Below are 21,160 nucleotides of genomic sequence, written 5' to 3'. Positions count from 1 at the left end.
GCCACCTCACCCATCAGGTGAGCTCTGGGATCTGAACTGTGGTCCTCATACTGGGACAACAAGCACTTTATCCACTTAGTTCTATACCCAGCCTTATCTGATCATTTTTTACCATAGTTCTGTAGATGTGGGGGAGGCAGGGATGGAGTAGGCAAGGGCTGGGAGGTCAGGGAACTGGGAGGGGATGCTCAGCAGGTGTCCCCTCTACCCCAGGTTAGTTATTCCTTCCAACACCACCTAGCAGACTGGTGAATGAGATGGTGAGTCAGCACACAAGCTCTCCTTTGCCCGAGTCTGTGTGAGTCCTTATAAACGCTTACCTCTGCCCCGGGAGGGATTTGCTGTTTTGGTGGTTGCTGTATACATCAAGCCTGGGATGGGGCTGGCCACACAGCTGCCACTCAGGAAGACAGTGGTGAAGCAGGAAAGAAGGAAAAGTGCAGCAAGTACATTTCTCTGCCTGATCTAGCCCTGGGGTTGTACTGCTGGGTCCACACCTGCTTTGAGGCAGGAATGTCACCAGGTGATCCTTCACTGGACTTCTAGAGCCCCTGTCCTCACTGGTCAGCTGGCCTCCTGGGAACCCATGCTTTCTCTGCGGGAATGGTGAGGGGAAGGCTGCCTTAGTCTGATGGGTTCTAGGAGGCCTGCCCTACCCCCTGGGGCTTGGAGCAGGGGTGAGTCCTGGGGCTCCTTAAATTTTCCATTGCACCCTGTCTTTAACTGTAGAGGGGCAGAGGGACTGGTTAACAACCCTCCCAGGAGCAGTTCATGTACAAGGACATGACTGTTAGGGTGGGGCATGCCCTAGGCAGGAGGCCCCTCTACAGGCACCACAAACCTGGAAAACAGGTTCGTCCACCCAGAGCAAGCAAGCTGGAGGCTCTGAGAGCACACCACAGCCAGCTGCCTTGGTTGCTGCAGATTGGAGCCCTGGAGGTACTGTGGGCACCAAGAAATGGTGCGGGTATTGGAGGGAATATGAGGCCCTAGAACCAAGCCTGGGAGGCTCTATCTGATAATCAGAGACCTCTGAGAGCCTCCCCAACTACTCCTGTGGGCTTGCTATTAAGGGTAAAACTGAGGGCAGGAAAGTTAAGCCCTTTTTGGAGGCTATGTACCCTGGGAAGGGACTCTGGGTAGTTCTAGGGGCACAGGCAGGTGGCTGGGATGCTACCCTTAGCCAGGACTCAGGGTAGAAGGGGTTGTGTTCCTGTGCTGGTCCCAGGGACAAGAAAATTTGGATTCCAAGTGCTGAGCCAGTGTGGGGCTCCGGGCTTTGTGCAGTCTCAGAATGTGGAGCTGAGATGGAAACAGAACCCTGGGGCTGGGGAGGAAGGGGCTTGGTCCTGGTGGCGTTAGCTCAGGTTAGAGGTTGCAGAGGATTGAACCCAAGCCTGGCTGGTCCCACTTCCACACATCTCTTTATCTGTGGATGGAATGGGTTGTCTAGCATTGGGCAGCAAGACTTTATTGGTGGAGTGAGGGGTCTTTACACTGTGACCATCATGCTGAACTGTGCTGGATAACAAGGGGTTTACATAAAGGTTCCCAGGAAGCCGAGCGGTGGTGGCACACGCCTTTAATCCCAGCCCTCGGGAGACAGAACCAGGCGGATCTCTGTGAGTTCTAGGCCAGCCTGGTCTACAGAGGAGTTCCAGGATAGGCTCCAAAGCTACACAGAGAAACCCTGTCTCGAAAAACCGCTCCTAGGGAGTGGATATCTGGAAAGACTTTCCAGTGGAGGAGGGGCCTCTATCCATGAAGAAAATGTGGCCATAAAGGCACATGCAGGCTAGGGATGATGGACAAGTTGTAACTGAGCAGGGATACAGGCTGACTTTCTATACCCCTCCCATAGGATGGAGGGCAGGAGGGCTGGTCTCCTATACCTAAGACAGTATAGGAAGCAGTACCTTAAGAGTAATCACTGGCCCCAAGCACATGAGGCAAGGCCAGTGAGGCTTGAGGGAAGCCTAGGCTGGGAGTAGAATGGGCCTGGAAGGTCAGGTTCTGTGGGGCTCTTCGTGGACAGGGCTAGGGACAGTGTAGCTAGCTATTGGGAGCTGTGGGCTAGCTTGTGAGCTCTACTGCACTCACCCAGCAGTCTCCTAGTATAGGGTAGAATCTGGAGCAGGAGGTAGTGGGGAGAATGAGTAGGGAAGGCACCTGCGTTTCAGGTGTGCCTTCATGTCTTTATTTTTCCTAGGCCTCAGCTCCATCATCTGTCAAACAGGAGAGTGGAGGTTCCACCACCTGTATTGTAGGGCAAACCAGGAGGGCAAGCATGGGTCCCCTCCTGGCTCAGGGTCTGCTGGGAGGTGGTGGTTGGGTAGTAGAGGCTTTTACTGCAGGCATGGGTCAGCATGGATCCTATGAGGCAAGGCTGGGACCCAAGACATCTCTGTGTCCCCCTCTGCTCTAAGCCAGGGCCCACCCTAGAGCTTGGCACATGCAGAATGCAGAACAAGCAAGAAGCTGCCAGATGGTAGTGTGAAAGCTTGTAGTTGGGTGAGGGGGAGAGAACCATAATTTCTGATCTCTGATGATTCCTGGATTTCCAGAGAGATGCTGTGATGCTTTCTTGGCCTTAGATGTGAAAGTCAAGAATGGCCAAGGCTGGTGAGCAGCTGCTGTCTGTGGGTTGTGATGGCCTTGAAGGAGCTCCTTCCAGACAGATATGAGACTGGTTTAGTTCCACAGAGTATAGTTGAGGCCAGCCACAGGGATTCCACTGAGAGCAGAGTGGCTTGGACCCAATGTAGGCAGAAGCTGTCTCCTTGGGTCTACTGGAGGTGAGAATCATGGTCAAAGGCTTATTAATGTGAGCTCTGTGCATCTCAGATGGGTGGAGTGGTTCTGCAGACTTTGTCCATGGTGTTCTAGAATAAGAGGGCTTTAGGGGTCAATGCCTCTTGTCACCCTGGTTCCTGAAACAGTTCTAGATGGTACTTGGCCTGTCACCCCCTGCTCTTCTGTTCAGGAACCTTCAGGGGATCCTCAGCTCTACTGAGATCTGGTATTCAGTGTTTCTATGGGCAATCAAGGGATCCAAGAAGCTGTTGCTCAGGGCAGGATTCTCAGTAAAATGGACATAGTTCTTAGGAGCTACATTCTGGCTTGTCCTCGAACCCTGTTAAAACATCAGCTTACTTCCTTGCCATGTCTTCACGGGGATATCCCTGTGTCACTCGTATTTGTCTCGAGGGCCTCTCCCTGTTTTCTGGGTTTTTCGGACATTGTCTTGACAAATAGGTAAAAGATAAATGATTGCCCATTAGCATCCAAAGGCAGGCTGGAGCACTGCCTCCCCTGGAACAGCTGCTCCTAGGGATGGCAGGGCCTGAAATGCCCAGCTGCCTATGCCACATTCCTAGTTGAGTCCCTAGGGGAATGGGATTTTCCACTCATTAATGGCTAAGAAGCCCACCCAGCAGTGGATTACAAGGTGGCACAGTTGGTATCCTCTGGTGACAGGAAGACAGTGAGGAAGGAAGGAAAGAAGGAAGGGAGGGAGAGGGCTAGATAGGCTCATAGTGTTGCAGTTCCTCCAGATGACTCTGGGGTGCACAGCCACTGGCTCCAGGTTTTATGGAGGTGACAGTCTTCCTGAACACGCCTTCTCCTAAGGACTCCTTGGACAAAGCCCAAGCCTAGGATGTCCTAAGTCCCCTCAGAGCCCCATCATGCTCTCTCCTGAGCTGATGCCATCTCCCCATTAGCCTAGGTACTGCTCCAGGGTGGGAGCAGTCTCTGATTACTGGGGGAGAAGAGCTTAGCAGGGGACACAGGCTGAGTCTTGCCCCCATACTGTCTCTGCTGATCCTTTGTGACTCCACACTGGGGTTCCATTTAGCCTGCTTCAGTAAGCAAGCCTAGGAGCCAAAGTCCAACAGGGACCGAGAAGGTTCTATATGCAGCCCCTTCAGCCAGCCCTTCCTCTGACAATCTTTGGTGGGGCTTACCAAGTTCATGTTTCTATGTCTCCATCCCATGCTGAGGACGGGATGGGGTCCAGGGAGGGCCAGGGATTAGGTTTGCCACAGAAGTGTGGGTTTCTGTTCGCAGGAATGTACGCCATCATCATAGCCTATTCTTTGTGTTTCTGACACATTGTGAGAGAAGTGTCCTCAGGGTAGAGGAAGGAGCTGAGTGGGATTCCAGAGTGTGACCACATGGAAAGGCTATGTGTCAATCATCAGGCCTGGCTTCATTGCATTCCAGGGAGGGAGGGCACTATACCTGTGACCTCCTGTGGAAGGCATGTTCTGCACCCTACTTTAAAGATGGGAAAACCTAGGCTCTGGGATTTTCTTAGCCACACTGGGCAGGCTTCAGGCTCAGCTGTGACCCAGGGACTCCAACCCTCCAAGTGTGTTCTTCAGACTTCAGGTAGGAGGGTTATGGGAACCATCAAAGCACCCACCACAGGGTTCTCCTGACTGACTCAGACCAATAGATTGAGTACTATAGCTGTTTGGCACAGTGGTGTCCAGCCCTCTTCCCCCCAGGACCTGTCTGAAGAGCCTTTGGTAGGTATCTTTGGGATTTTTGTATTTTTCAAATACAAGGTATTGTTCTGTTTTCTTGGGATCTTGGGATCACTTTGCATTAATTGCTGAGGATCCCAAAGAGCTTTTGCTTAGAAGGGTTATATCTAGGAGTGTGTTAGAGCCTGCAAGGACCAGCTTGTACAAGTCAGTTGTTAAATCTCCAGTAATTCTAAGAGCTGGATGTTGAACACAGCCATTATTAAAATCAAATTAAACTAATTACATATGTAAGACATATAAATTACATAAAACACAGAAGTAATAAACACTTAAAGCATATCACTTCCTAATTACACCCTGCTGTTATCTTTGCTCTTGTATAGATAGGAGTTGATGGTGTCTATGTAGTGGGAATGCTGCCGACACGTCCGTCTCTTCTCAGCCCCATGTTTGGTGATAGTATTGTCCGTAACTTAAAATCAACCCTGGTGGAAATATGTGCATCATGGAAATGGTCAGATGTCACACTTCCAGGCTTCTCCTGGGACTTGTTGCTAAATCTCAGCCACCACATTCTAGTTCTGCCATTCGAATCAAACCACATTAAAATCTAAGCTGCTTCAGGCCTGGTGGCACAGGCCTATAATCCCAGCAGTAGGGAAGCTGGGGCAGGACAATCTCCAGTTTAAGATTAGCCTGGTCTACATGTCTAAACCCTGTCTCAAAGGGATTAATAAAATGGCTCTGAGGATAAGAACACTTCATATATAAACTTTATGACATAGTTCTATCCCTAGATCCCATGGAGAAAGGAAAGAACCTACTCCTGAAGAGTTTTCTGATCTCTACATGCACACTATGGCACATGTGTGTCCATATTTTCACACAGACATAACACACACACACACATACACGCACACACGCATAATAATAAAACCCAAGTGCCCAGGCATGGTGGAACACTCCTTTAAGCCCAGCACTCAGAAGGAAGCAAAGGCAGGCAGAATTCCATGTGTTAGAGGTCAACCTGGTCTACACAAAAAGTTCAAGTCCACCAGGGCTACATAGTGAAACCCTGTCTCAAAACAAACAACCAACTCAAAAAATGGTCATTTAAGAATATTTATTTATGAAGTCTTGTTAAAAATAACAATGATAAACTAAGTATATGTTAATATAGATAACGTTTATGACAAACTCGGCTTTTTCGAGGCAAAAAAGAAAACAAACAAACAAAAACACTAAAAGAGTGGCATGTTCTGCAGCTCTGCAGATCTCCCCAGTGCCTGTCCTGTGAAGGACAGCTGGATCGTCCTATCCTTTCTGCACTCCATCTGTTACAATGTGTTGTTTTGGTTGACGGAGCTGAAGAAACCTGGCTTCACACAGATCTGCTGCCTCTGTCATAACTGCGGACATTCTTCCTAGATACTGCACTCAGCAACACTCCACAGTTTCTTAAAGGTGGCTGCAATGTGGATCTGATACACGTTGGGGCTGGGGGCAGTCACTGCAGTGACATCCCTTGGTGTAGTATACTTTGAATGGACTCTTTTTCTATGCATGTCTTGGAATCTATGTCTGGTCTCCTGGAAGAGTCCAGTTCACTGAATTATGTAGATTTCTCCCACTGTTGACACATTTCATGATGCTACCCAACTCTTGATAGCATCACTGCTGATCTGGTGGTGTTTGGGGTGCTGACAGGCTCACAGCGGTAGATACAGATTGTACAAAGCACTAATTTTCACTTAATTTTGATTCTATTATTGGTGAGAAAGCCTGTGGATTCCTTTTTTTAAGTAGCAAGCTTACTTTGTTCTTTATTTTGAGATGGGTCCTGTTATGTTGCCCAGGCTGGCGTTTAATTGCTAGACTCAGGTCTGCTTCTAGCCCTTACTTCTCTTTTGAGAAAACATCTGTCAGATGCCCCTGCTGGCATGCCTTGGCTCATCTGCCAGCTGTCTTTCAGATACAGTGATGTTCCAAGAAGCACTTTATCTTACAGCTTCATCCTTTTCCAGGACACCCTACCTCCTTTTGTTCAGTAGGAGTCCTGAGTCTGTGGTTGAGATTCAGTACAAGTCCTCAATCCTGCTTCATTAAATACCTAAGGGAAATATCTGCTTGTTTACATTCTGAGTTCAAGATGGTGAGGCCCACAGTGCTGAGACCCACAGTGACACCGCCATCCATGCCAACCTCACTACAGGGTAATGAATACTCCTAAGAGGCTTGTCAGGCTCTTGGGTTCCTAAGGGTTTTGGGGACCCCAGGCTTTTGTAAAGCAGCACTTTGTAGCCTAGCACTTATGGCACACTTGGTTCTGATCTGTGTTTGCTCAGAACTGTGCCTTCAAGATCTGCCTTCTTCTCAAAATGCCACCCTCTTCTTGCTTCCAGCACTGAATGCCCTGTGTATGTCTTTGCCAGGGCTGCAACGACTGTATTCCCTTAGAGACTGGGATATGTCCTACAGAAGGCCTGTTCCCAGGGCTGTCTAAGCTGTTCAACCCAGTGACCTAACCTCCTGGGACCTACTTCCCTTGACAAATGTACTCCCCCTGTCTCTGGAGCTCTAGTGAGCAAGGCAGGCTCTGTTCTCTGTGTGAAGCCAGCCCCTGGGCCTGTCCCCTTCCCAAACAGTTGAGGGGCAGGGGCAGGGTGCTGAGATCTTTGCTGGCCATCTGTGCTGTGTAGCTGGTCTCTGGCTGGCTAGACCGGCTCTGTTATGATGGCAGAGCTTGCCTGGGCCTGTGGCTTTACTGGGGCCAGCCCCACTTCTGTGTTCTCTACACTCAGTGAATGCAGAGCTAGGCAGCAGGATCTCGGAGGAAACCTCAGACCGGAAAAGGCAGGAGTGGCTCAGTGCAACCGGTGATTCCCAAGGGCCCAGCTACAGTTCACCTGCTGTGCCACCTGCCTCTTGTCACCAGCGTTTTTCGGCCCTATGTCTCCTCACCTGGAGACCAACTCCCAGCTTTAACAGCAGTCAGGCTAGAGTGTCCAGGAGTAAGTGGGGTCTGTGTGGAAGTGGGTATCAAAAGGTCTACCTGAGCAGACTCAGGGGCCTTTGAGGTGCTCTAGCAGGGGGACACTGGCCTCCAGGACTGGTCAGGAGGGAAGCTGGGGCAGGTTCGGGAAGTGGACACTCTTTTTACTGTCTAGGAACTGAAGATGGCCAGCCTTAGAGGGTTAGAGCAGTAAGAATATGGTGAGCTGGGAGTTGGGCATGAGTAGATGAGGATTCTTTCTTTCTCAGAGCCTTTTCCCACACAGGGAGCAGGCCTCAATTTCTCCTTTAGGAAACTGGAAAGATGTTTAGTGTTCTGGAAAGATGATCCCTGCATTCTGACATCTTAGAGACTAGGACTTCCCCTTTCCCCCATAGGGATTTCCTGAGCCAGAGTACACAGTGCGAGGGTGTGGTTGTTCCATTTCCTGGGCTCTGGCAGACAAAGTGGGAGGCACAAGGGGGAGGACGTAGAGAGGGACAGGCTGGGGCTTGTGGGGGGCCTTCCTCATGTTTTTAGACAGGCTAACACTGTTCAAGACACTCACGGTCACCACAGATAACAGAAATAGAAGCAGTCAGCAGTCTCAGAAGATGAAGGGCATCCCTAAGCAGGTCCTCTGGAGGCTTCCAGAGGTGGGAGCCTAGAATTGAGAAAGGCTGTGAAGTGGGATGGTCATTTCATAGAGAAATGTCTACCAGCCTGAGTGTGGACATCATGCCCTGGGTACTGGACAGCCTCTAGGGGCTTGGATTTGAGTTACTGACTAATCAGGGACAGGGTCATGTAGACTTCCTTGTCTTGTGTGCAGCCTGGCCCCACATGAGGCCACCAGTGAGCAGTTACCCATGGCAGCAGACAGTTCCCAACGGCTTGAGGTTGGCAACCTCTGAGCAGAAGTCAGAGGCCTGAAATGGAAAGTATTCCATCCTTAGCCTAGGTTATAGGCCTGAGGGTTAGTTAGGTCCTGCAGCCAGTGTGAGGAGGAGCGACTTGGCCAGGATAAGCCCCACAGCAAGATCAGCCAAGGATCCTGCCCCCCCTCCCCCAGCTCTCTGCTATCCTGCCGCCTCCAGAACTGAAGGGCCAGCATGGATGGGAGGAAGGGGTGCCATGGAGGGTAGACATAGTGGAGTCCTTGCCAGTAGCCAACCTCATGGTCCTCTGGGGCTACGCCTTGGCTTCAGGCAGTCGGCATGGTGCTGTTGCCTAATTAGGCTCCACTATGCCAGTCTAGTGGAGCCCCACGCCTGGCCTGCGCTCCAACAAGGCGTGTTGAGGCACAGCTCTGGCTCTTCTCTGCTGCAGGAAGCTGACTCCCAGAGGGCGCCGGCTGAGAGCTGGAGCTGGTGACTGAGGGGCTGCTGCAGTCCAGCTGCCTTAGGAGGAGCTGGGCTGGGAGACCCTGTATCTGTGGGTGAACCTGGACCTGGCTCAGAGGTGAGGAGTGCCAGGGATAAGAGGGAGGCTGAGGGTGAGCCCAGGGTTACTGTGCTGTTTGGTGTCCACTGCCTACACTGCTCCTGGGACCCTAGGAGTCCTGGTAGGTTAATCTTTGCTGATCTTGAAGGAGGTGAGTCAGGCCAGAGGGCCTGGGGTCTGGGCATGTGGAAGAGGGAAGACTCAGAGGCCTGGAAGGAACCAAGAGCTCTGACTTAAGGAAGGGCTGAGGTGGAGGCAGGAACCTTCCCCACCAGGGCTTGAGGGGCCTCCCTTTCCCTGCCTGTCTTCCCACCTGGACAGAGCAGAGCTCTTGGTGTCAAGAAGGTCTAGGCATGCTGATGTCCATCGTATGTCCAGGGTAGAAGCTCCATCTAGGGCAGGTCCAGGCTTCAAGTGGCCAACTCCTCCTTCCTTGCCCTGGCAATTTCTCTGTATCTCCAGAGGAGGTGCCAAGGGGAACAGAAGCCCTAGAAGAGGTGTCCAGAAAGCCTCTGGAAGAAGCTGGCCCAGACAGTCGATGTTGGAGGTGAAGTGAGAGGTGGAAAGGAAAGTTCCAGGCAGGGACTGTGCAGAGGCTGGGGGGGATGGGCTTCAGGGCAGAACAAGGAGTTTTGTAAGAACCTGGGGTGCCTTGAAAATCAGGGGCCTGGAGCTCAGCCAAACGGGTCTGCCCTGGGCAGACGGTTGCCTGGGAGACAACAGGGCCTCCATTCAGTACACCGCAGAGTGAGAGATGAAAGGATTCAAGACTCTGGACCTAGAGTGATGCTTCCGTGAGGGGCTGGAGCAGGGATGAAGGATGCCCACACGGGGTCTTTAGGTCCTCCTAGGCCTCAGTGTGCCTAAGGGTTGGCGAGGAGCTTGCTACAGCTACAGGGCTACATGTTCTGAGGTGTCACAGGTGCTTTGTCTTGCAAAGTTTGTTCCTATGAGGCTGGCTGGTTTCTGTAATGCGGCTCTTGTTTTCTTTCGACTCTGATGGAGCTTTGTAGAAAGTCCTCACTCAGGCAAGCATTTTGTACACTGCTTAGGAGCTTGGCAGCTTGGTCACAGTATTCTGCCTTCACCTGCTGCTCATCAGAGGTGTGAGGCTTTGTAGACACCCTGTGCCCTTCTTGCTCCAATTCCTCACCTTTGGCTCCCCTGCCACCTGGCTCTGCACTAGCCCTAGTGGCCTGTTTATTTACAAGTTGCTGTGGTGCTGGCTACAATCCAGAATCCTCCAACAGGGGGAGCTGTGGTGCGTATTGCCTTCCCACAGCAGAGGTAGCTGGACAGATGTGCCCCCCCCCATTCTTTGCTCTTTTTGCTTTCTCTAGGTGTATGATGAACTACAGGCCTCGACTTCATCTCAGCAAGGGACCCTGGAGACCCAGGGAGCAGAGGGACCTCAGATAGGTCTGCTGATAACTATCTGCTAGTCCAGGCTGGCTGTACCCAAATCCCAGAGAGGCCCCATCCCTCTAGGATGGCTCCCCCGCTGGATAGCACCAGTGGTCCTGTTTCATTGCCGGAGGACCCAGGGCCTGATCTGGACAGCAGATGGCTTTTCCTGAATGCCAACGTTCTGCCTGTGGGTGAGTAAGGCCTCATTCATGCCTGGTACTTTTCCTGCTGAGTGACTCTGTCCTCTAGGCCCAGGGGATAATGTGAATCCTATGATGTCACCTAGGGAGGAGTCTGCCAGCTTCCCCAAAACAGGGGTTCTCCCATATCTGGGAAGCCCAGCACACAGTGCAAAGGCAGCTAATATATACTGATCCTACACATGAGCAAATTCTATCTGGCTGGACACAATGAACTGTATGGCTTCCCTGGAACAAAGACAGCATTAACTCCTGGGGGCCAGCTGTCAAACAGCACAGGTATCTGATGTGGGGAGGCTTCCAGGTCAAGTGTTAGGTTCTAAAGGAGTTAGGGGATTCTCTGCTCCTCTGCCTCTGCCTGTGGGTATGCGCGTGCCTGCGTGTGCCACACGTGTTCACACCACACACCCTTTTGCTCATGAAGCCAGCTCTAGCTTGTTAATCCCACATTCTCCAGATGTGCCTGGACAGGCCTCCCCACCTGAGGGTGGGGAATCTGCTCAGCTGTGCAAAGTCCCTGCTGGGCTTTGGCCCTGATTCCTGCTCTATCTGAAATGGACACCAGGAAAGGGGGTGGCTAGTTGGAGGAAGAGAGGTGAATGGAGCCCTAACAGACCCCAGAGTTCCTCCCAAGGCCCTGACCCCAGGCAGGGGCCTTATAGGGCGGCCTGAGTTCTTAGGTGCAGAAACAGTCCCGGGAAGCAGGCCTCTGCTTTCTGGCTCTGTATTGTTGTCTCCACCCTGGTCACTGAGTGCCCCACAGCCCCTCCCCATGCCTGGTTTGCAGATCTTGTGCTAGGTCCAGACCTAGTCTGCAGGCAGAGGCTCCTAGTCTGGCCTGAAGGTCTTTCTGAAGCAGCCCCATGGATCAATGGGAAGTTGCCAAGCTGAGTGGGTAAGGCATGAATGGTACTTGGAATATTAGCTATGTGTGGTTTGTTCTTAGTTTAACTAAAGTGAGTCTTTCTGGCTAAGGCTAGCTCAGCCCCCCCCCCCCAATGTGTGTGTGTCTGTGTGTGTGTGTGTGAGAGAGAGGGAGAGGGAGAGGGAGAGGGAGAGGGAGAGGGAGAGGGAGAGGGAGAGGGAGAGGGAGAGGGAGAGGGAGAGGGAGAGGGAGAGGGAGAGGGAGAGGGAGAGGGAGAGGGAGAGGGAGAGGGAGAGGGAGAGGAGGAGAGGGAGAGGGAGGGAGGGAGGGAGAGGGGGAGGGAGAGGTTGTTAACCATCAGCTGCACCAGCTGAGTGTACTTGGGGCCTGTTCTGGGCCTGGGCCTGGCCCATTGTGTTTTGGATCCTGGGTCAGGTAGCTGGGACAATGCCCAGCCATAGCTGCTGTTACCACTCTTTGCTGAATCTTGACCTCTTGGCTCTTGCAACCCACAAGGGGTTAGGCCTCATTTTCTGACAAGGTAGTAAGACCTCTATGATGCTGGGGCTGGGACCAGGGCAGATGGACAATGTAAGGCTAAAGCTAAGGGCTATGAACAGTGGGACAATGCTGAATGCCCTTCATGCCCAACATTTCTCCCATTCAGTCTGTCCTATCCCACTTCTGGTGTATCCGTGGTAACAGGTATCATTTAGAGCAATTCAATCCACAGGCTGAGGGATGGGGGTGCATAAAAACTACTGTCTTGTAGGCCAAGCCAGAGGCTTGCAGTGTTGAGGTGTGGCACCAGCTCCCCATGTCCATGGTCCCAAGGCATAGGGGTACAGCAGGAGTTCTGAGGCTGTTCAGTCCCAGGCTGGGTCCATTCAAGTCCCTACTGAGCACACCTTAGCTCTGTGAGCAGCTGCCTCCTAGTTCCTGCATCCCTTTTTCCTCCCATGCCACTAGGGTCACGGTGAAAATCAGAACTTGGGGGTGATCGGTGGGAGAGACACCATGGCACTCCTAGAAGGGAGAGCGAGTTCCTAGCTTACCTGCCAGGAAACTGTCTTGGCAGCCAGCTGGAGAGGTGCAGTCCTGTAGACTGAACCAGAGAGGTTGCAGTGGCTGCTACCTGTACTTCTGGGGCTTTAGGCAAAAGTCTTGTTTCTCTTCCAATGCAGATGGGGTTGAGATGGGAGACCCCAAGGGTCTATCACCCACCTTCCTGTGGCCAGCTCTGCAGTTTTTCAGTAGGTAGGTCCACTGAGGTATGAGGGGAGTATTTGGAGTGACCCAGTATTGAGTCAGTGATGCTGAGGGAGCTCCTGCTTCCACCTAGAACCCAGCCACAGCTGTTTACATGCTCAGGTGTTGATGGAACAGAAGAGCCCTCAGAGACAGTCTGTCCACTGCTAACCCAGGTGCACATAGCTGGGTTTCTACTTCATTTGAGGAGAGAAGACCCAGCTGATCCAGCAAGGGGGTTGGCTTGCAGAGTGATTGAAGTTGGGATGCTCTCCAGGGATAGGTGGTGTGTGTGTGTGTGTGTGTGTGTGTGTGTGTGTGTGTGTGTGTGTGTGTGTATGTGTCCCAGGAATGCTTACCAACTCCCGACTATCACCTGGAGGTGCCAGGGGAATGAGACCCTGGCCATCAGGGATGCAGGCCAGCTGGAGCATGTATCCCTGTGTCTGTCTGTCTCCCTGTGGTGGCTGAGCCCGGGCTGTGAGGCTGGGGTGGGGAGAAGCACAAGTATCTGCACACAGGATGTGTACCCCAGGGGGCTTTCCCACTTCAAAGAGTGCTCAGATCCCAGCTCTCTCCCCACCCCTGGGACTTCTCCAGTGCTGTGTCAGCCTTTCATGTATTTTTTTTTCCTGGCTATGAAAGCAAGTCTGGCTCAGAGGAGCTGCTCTGAAAAGTACAATGTAAACTATAAAGAAGCAAGTGAGACTCACTGACACCATCCACATCTCTTTTAAGAGTTTTGTGTGTGGGCTAGGTGGTGGTGGCATACGCCTTTAATCCCAGCACTCGGGAGGCAGAGGCAGATGAATCTCTGTGAGTTTGAGGCCAGCCTGGTCTACAAAGTGAGTTCTAGGACAGGCTCCAAAAGCAACACAGAGAAACCCTGTCTTGGGGAAAAAAAAAAAAAAGTTTTGTGCATGGATTTCTGACTATGGCCTGGTGGAGTTTTATGGCTGCCTATTTCTCCCACATCAGTTCAACTGAATTTTCAGTGTGAACACATTCTGGGGCTCAGGACACAGTGCTTTATTTTTTTCCCCATCTTAGAGCTTTCTCCTGGAGCTCAGTTTGTGTGTGTGTGTGTGTGTGTGTGTGTGTGTGTGTGTGTTGTATGTATTCGTGTGTGCACATAGGGGTGTGTGTGTGTGTGTGTGTGTGTGTGTGTGTGTGTGTGTGTGTAGCTCAGGGATTGGCTTCAGTGTCAGATTGAAGAATCAGTCACTTTCCATCTTATTCTTTGAGACAGAGTCTATCACTTGCTATGATGGCTGGCCAGTGAGCTTCTGGGCTCTGCCTGTCTTCACCTCCCTCATTCTGGGATTGTGGACGTATGCTGTAGACCTTGCCTTTTTATGTGGGTGATGAACTTCTGAACTCAGGTCCTCCTGCATGACAAGTGCTTTGCCAAGTGAGTCATTTCCCTAGTGCCCCCCCCTTTTAAAGTATACTAGACAAATGCACTACCACTGAGCTACACCCTTATAATTTTTATTATTTTTATTTTGAGACAGGGTCTCACTGAGTTGCCCAGGCTGTCCTTAAATGCTACCTGTAGCTCAAGCAGGAGGTCTTGAGCTCAAGATCCTTCTTCCTCAGTCTCCTGAGTCTCAGGACCCTGGATTTTAATGGCTGCCTTCTGCACCCATGGGTTATCACCTAGTATCTAGCACATTTTGAAGGGAAGCTACCACCAGTGTTGCTGCAGGGGAGTCTTGCAGCTTGTCCAGCTTGGAAATCCGTTTCCAGGAGGATGTGGATATGAGGAAGCATTTGATGTCCTCCAGGTTCTTTGAAGCTGCCACCTTCAGCTTGCTGAGCAACTGGAGGAGGATCCTGGTTGTGTGAGTAGTGCCAGTGAAGGTCAGTGGTGGCCTGGCCTGGTCTGGAGTCTGTAGGGTGCCCCAGTGCCTTTCCAGCATTAGCCTCGCACGGTGCAGAAGCAGAGTCTTTTCTTTTTATACAAAATTCACATCTGTCTGTCTACATGTGTGAGCATGTAGCATGGTGTGGATGTCAGAGGACACTTTTCAGGAGTCAGTTCTTTCCTTCCATCATGTAGGTCCTAGGGACTGAACTCAGCCTGTCAGGCTTAGCAATAAGCATCTTTAACTTCTGAACCATCTCACTGGCCCTAAAACCTTTTTTAGAAGGTGATAGGGTGCATGGACTCTCCTCTAGGACATCTGTGACTAGGAAAGTGGCCTAATAGCAGCTGCTTAGGAGCTCCCTGAGGTTGGAGGTGTGTGTGAGTTGGGGGTGGTAGGTGGGGAAACTCTTGGCAAGAGGACCTGGAGCTGCTGTGGGATCCTGTGGGAGCAGCTGCTGGCCACTGGAGCCCAGGTGCAGTACTTCCCCCTTCTGATCTAAAGTGATTGGTTGGTGGACCCGGCTACCCTTCTAAGGACGGGAGACTGGGATTCAGAGGAGGCTGCTGAAAAAGGGTTGGTGGCAGAGGAGATTATAAGCCATTTAAGGAGCTGAGGCTCAGAGCCACCATTGCAGGAAGCCTGAGGCATCCTGGCGAGGCTCCAACCCTGGGTGGACTCAATGGGATACCTGGCCAGATGAGTTGAGAACTAGCTGGACACTTGAGACTTTCACTTTCAGAGTCTCTCCCTGTGGCTGGGCTGAGCCTTGTCCCTGGGAGGAGGGAGAGTTCCTGACATGCTAGATTGGCACGTGTGGCTGAGTACTGGACTATTCTTGTTCCCCTCTCTCTGCCACTGGGCTGAGTGTGTGCAGGAGACCCCCTCTCATCCCAGTTTCTCCTGATATCTACAAAAGACAATGGGCTGGATTTCAGAGGTAGGTGCAGGTCTACAGAGAGAGCAAGGTGTAGGCAGAGTGGTCAAGTCCAGCTAGAGTGTCTGGATCCAAGAGAACTCTGAGGAAGGTTTTCCTAGGCTGCTACCAGAAGCACTGTGGGGGAGTTCTGGGTGGAAGTGTACCTCTTTGGACAGAGAAGGAGCAAGGGGGACATGAAGTCCTGCTTAGCCTACTTCAGTTCTGTTCTCAAGAGTGGGGACATAGCTTGGCTGGGCTCTCTCTTCTGCTGAGATAGCTCTATGGGCCTGGCACACAGTTGATGCCAAATGGATACTGGTACAGGCTTATTAGCACATAAACAGTTGATCCCAGAAGGCAGGTAGTGTGGTCAGTGAGTAAAGACTTAATCTCTGGTGCAGAAATCTGTGGGTCCTGCTTTTTTGCCAGCCTCCCAAGGAGTGTTCAGGCAGTGGCTGGGGATCCCTGTGTCTGGTTCAGAGTCCTGGTGGGCTGCCATCTCCTCTGAGCATGGAATTCTGTTTTGAAGACTCAAGGCTCTCCGCTACTCCTGGTGTTCCCCCACTTGCTTAGCTTTCATTCCAGCCCATTGCCAACTGCGTGTGGTTGTGGCCACCTAAATGGCTCCATCTGAATGCCAAACTCAATTTCAGCTCTCTCTGTCAGGAAATAGTACCTACTCCACCAGAGTCCTTAATCCCAAACCGTGAGTAACCTTTCAGCCATGATATTCACCCACCCCTGGGCTGCTTCTCCGTGCCTTAGGCTCCATCCATGTTTCCTGTCTCTCCAGCTTCTGCCCCATCTGAACAGCCCTCAGGTCATGCTCCCTAGCTGAGCAGGGGCTGGTGATCATACTGCCTGCTTCCTTTCCCACCCCACAGACATACACGAACATACACATAAACACACATGCAGGATGTTACGTACACAATGAACTCACAACACACACATGTGCATGGCCATCCACCCATCTATCTTGGAGTTCACCTGCCAACATCTCCTCACCTGGGCAGCTAAGGATCTCACTGACTAGCCCCTCCCTGCCTCTCTAGCCTCCCTCTGGCCCCTGCTCTGTTCCACCACCCACACTAAGCCACCATACCCTGCCTGTGTCAAGAACCCCCTGCTGGGCCTCCAGATCCCCTGGAATCTCCTATTACGACTTGGTTGCATGCTTACTTCACACAGCTCACTAGGCAGAGGCCCCTCTAGGCAGGGTCACAGTGATTGTTAGCCGTGTGCCCTGGACATGTTCAGAGAACACTTATGTCCAGTTGTAGAATGGAAGAGTGATCCTGTGAGTGAATGATTAGCCTAGCTGGGGGTGGGGGGTGGGGGTGGGGTCCTGCAGTGATGGGGATGCATACACTAAACCTGGGCTTGGTCTGGGGTGAGATGAAAGGGACAGGGTAAGTGTTCTGGTTATCAATACTGTGCTCACTGGTGGCTCCTGGAGACAGCTCTGTGAGGCTGGGAGACATGGGGTTACTGGTAAGTCCTAGGACAGGTCTTTTCGGAGACCCTGTCTTGTGCCCTTCTCTGGTCCCCAGCTCCACCTAGGCAAGCAGGGGTGTATGCATACGGCCCTGAGTTGGAAAAGGCAGATACAAGCAGGCCTAGAGTTCTGGGTGGGGGATAGTGGGAAAGGAAGGAAGGGGAGGAGTTGCCCCAGCACCATCAATACTTCTCCAGCGGCATGGTGGTCCATATTGTATTAAACACTGTAGCAAGCCATCAACCACAGCATCCCAGTCCACGTTTTTTTCCCCAAATTGTGCTAGGGTCATGCAGGCTGGGAGAAGCCCACCTCTATCATCTACCCCCCCCCACCTTCCACTAGACCTAGAGGGCCCGATGGCCCTAATTTCAGGAGCACCTTCCCTGTAGGTCCCAGGGCTTAGAGGAGCTTAGTGGGTTTGCCTTGGAGGAATGCCAGCATAGAATTCTGTCTGCCTGTCTAGCCTGGGGCTGTTCCTTGCTCAGGGCTGCTTACCAGGGATGGCCAGGGGTCTAGGATGGCACAGAAGAGGCAAGACTCTGGCACACAGAGGGCCCTGCCCAAGCTCACAGGTGCCCTATCCTGGAAGACCTAGATTTAAGTATTGCAGCCTGTCAAAGGAAGGGGCTGTTTGGGACAGGGTCCCAGTTTTCAGGCACCCTGAGCAAGTGACTTCCTTTCTAGGTATCTCAGTTTCCTTCTTACAGAAAATGTATTGCCGGGAGCCAGTGAGATACCTAAGGGCCAGCAGCATCCACAGAGATACCTCTGAGCCTCCCAGTGTGCCCTCACCCCTTCTTATTGATACCAGCTCAACACAGCAAAGTGTTTGGAGGCCTTGCCCTGAGTCAGAGGCCAGGTCACCTTCCCATCTCCATAGTGCTGGCCAGGCCAGGACTTCCCTTCCTGGGTGCCAGACCTTGGGACTTGTGTGTGGGAAGCAAAAGCCAGTAGGAATAGAACCAATCCTGCACGTTATCTTGATTTCTGATTGAGAACGGGATGTCTTAAGACCAGATGCTGGTAGAAAATGAAACACACACTTTCTAAATTTAGGCAGTTGAGAATTGCACATTTACCCAATTAGACGTATTGATTGGTGAGCGTGTGCTTGCTGTCTCCACAGTGCCCTGGCTATGCCTCTTGCTGCCTCTCTGTGAGCATCCTTGCAGCCTGTGTGTCCATGGTGGTGACCACTGGCTGCAATCTAGGCCTTTAAGCTGTGCTCCTGCCTTAAGCCATCTGTCACATCTAGAGCTGGACCCTGCCATCAGCAGGGGAGTGTCTCAGGGTGAGGTAGTGGGGCCAAGCCTAGGCAGACTCTTTTCCACCAAGGTGGGATAATACTTGAAGGTCCCCCAAAGCTAGGCCTGTTGAGTGTGTATGGGAACAATGGGCATATGGCTCCTCACCTACAAGGAACTCACGTTTTTACAAGGAAAAGTGCCTTAAAACAATGACAAGGCCATGTCCTGGGTCACTGTGGAGGACAAGACAACCGGAGAGGCTTCCCAGGTTTGGGAAACAGGCAGAAAGGATGGGGCATAAGAAGCAGGAGAAGCCTCTGTGACACAGCTTGGAGGGAAAGGATGTGTGATGCAGTCAGTGCCCCAGCAGCCCAGTGGGTATTTTGGAGAGGTCAGCAGGCCTGATTGGGGATGAGAGAGAGTGCTGTGTTAGACCTCAGGCAAGAAGGCTTACCGGGACACTGGGCCTTGGGAGACTCTTGTGTTTCAGATGGTGGTCTATGGGGCAGGCTGTCTACTCTGGATGCTAGAATTACAGCAAGAGCACCTTGCCATCACAGTATGTGCATATACCTGCCATACCCTGTGTGTGTGTGTGTGTGTGTGTGTGTGTGTGTGTGTGTGTGTGTGTGTGCGCGTGCATGCATGCCAGGGATCCTGCTTCTAGGGACTGGTATCAGTCCAGGAGGGACCCTCTCCCACTCCAGACAAAGCCATCACTGTCTGGGAAAGGTGTGTAAGTGGGCATGATCTGGAAGGTACTGCCTATTCCATGTCCAAAAAATAGAGGGAGTTGGTCTGTACCCAGCTCTGGGGGTCTCTAAGCTTGGACAGGAGTGCTTGGGACTATCACACTGAGAAGAGTCCTTCCGAGTGCCTGGGGATGGACAGAGCACAAAAGGAAGCCCAGGACTAGTGCCGTGGTTGCCCGGCCAATACTCTGTTACAAAGTTGCAGAAGCCAAGAAACATTGGCACCACAGGTGCGCTCACGGAATGCTCCGCGGTTTCCCAGCAGGAATCTCATCCTGGCCTATGTTTGGCTCCTGTCAGCACCTGGCATGTACTAGAAGGATCTGCTTGGGCAGGAGGCTGAGACTCAGGCACTCTTCCAGCTCTGAGAGCCTCTGGTTTCTTCTCACTCACTCACACTTTATTTTATTTTTAATTGTGTGTGTTCATGTGAGTGCAAGTACCTGTGGGGGCCAGATTAAGATGTTGGATCCCCTGGTGTTAGAGGTACAGGCAGTTATGAGTTGTCTGATGTAGGTGTTGGGAATCAGATACTTTTCAAGAGCAGCATTTGCACTTAACTGCTGAGCCCTCTCCCTAGCATTTCATGCATGCTTTAGTCCTCTTTTATACTCTTCTGGAGACTGGGGTCCTGGGAAAGCTCATGCTGTCAGGATGGGAGTGTGTGGTTCAGGCCTGGGCATTATTATGCCCTATGGAAGTGGGAGGAGAGGGAAGTTGCTGGAGATTGTATTCCAGAAAAGGAGCCAGGTGGAGTCTGGGGGAATATGTGTGTCTGTGTGGCCATGGCAGGAGAAGTACAGAGTTGGTACCACAGGCCCCTGGAAAGAAGTTCTAATAATGCCTCCACAGCATGGATAAAGCAGCTGCAGCTCCCGGAGCAAGGCTCTGGTCATCTGTTTCATGGTGATGATGTATGACATGACAGGAGTTAGTGGCTGTGGTAGGAATGCCTGGGGCTACTTACCCTGGGCAGAAACTGAGCACACCCAGCTTCAGCCAGATGAGGCATTCCAGAAGGTGTTTAATAGAGCTTCAACTGCTGGCTTTGAGGGGTTGGCAAGCCTAGAAAGCAGAGTGTCTTGGGGTTCAGCTGTGACACAGGTGTGATGTGTCATCTCTCATGAGTCAGCTTTGGTCCCAGGATCTATGGCAGAGCTAAGGAATCATTGAGTGGCTTGAGGAGAGTCAAGGATCTGTAGAGAACAGGGAGTTTGCATTAGGGGAAACAAAGACTGGAGAGGAGGTCCTGGGGCATCTCATGGATCTGTAGGTGCTTGGACATGAACTCTTAAGTCATTAGACCAAGGCCGATGAGTGGAGAAGATCTGGCCTGGGACAAAAAGAACAGGCAGTATTTGTCTCAAAGGACACCCTTCCATATAGCTTCCCCGCTCCTTGCCTCATCCTGGCTTAGAAACCTGCTCCCAGTATGCAGAGATGGGCCTCATCCCAGATTCAGTTTTTCTTCTGTTGGGTGACATTCAGGGTTCGAGTCTCCTCAATGGGTCATACACCCTTCTTTGGCTAAGATTTCCCATCCCATTCTGAACTGCCCAGGCCAGACCATAAAACACAGAGTCCAGGACCCCACTTGGTATGGAAACAGCACAGTATGCAGTAAGTGCTGTGGTTCCTCAGCAGTCTGGGTCTGGGAGTGGCTTGCTGGCATGGATGGGACCCTGTCTGGGTCATAGCTGGCAAGGTGGGCTGACCAGAAAGTTGTTTTTCAGCCCCAAGCCAAAGCACACCCAGGAGGGGGCCAAGGACTCTGTGGACACAGGTGTGAGTGGGACATTTTCTCTTGGCCTTTTCCCCCCTCTGCCTCTCCATCCCTGCTTGCTACAGACAGGGGTGGGGGATGGGGGAGATGGGGGGCAGAGAGGAAGAAAAGAGCTAGGGGCTACTGAGAAGCCTAATTTGGCAAGGAGGTGCCAAGATGGTCCCCAGGATCCAGGGCCTGCCTGTGACAACAACGGTGCATCCCCTCCAGGACCTGGAACAGCAGGAAGGGGCTTTGTGGGAGGCCAGGGGCTGGCCAGGGAGAGTCCAGCAACTCCCATCCTGGTCCTTTCTCCAGGCCCGAGCAGTGGTTTCCAAGACAGCAGCACCAAGCCCCCTCCCACTCTGACCCAGAAACACTTCTTCAGAAGGAAGCTAAGGGTTGCTCCTATCCAGCTCTTAGGGCTGCGCTATTGCCCTTTTCCACTGGTCTCGGGACTTTC

The sequence above is a fragment of the Peromyscus eremicus genome, chromosome 2 (assembly GCF_949786415.1).
Source record: "Peromyscus eremicus chromosome 2, PerEre_H2_v1, whole genome shotgun sequence".
In the NCBI taxonomy this organism is placed as follows: Eukaryota; Metazoa; Chordata; class Mammalia; order Rodentia; family Cricetidae; genus Peromyscus; species Peromyscus eremicus.
Note: the sequence above shows the minus strand (reverse complement) of the source record.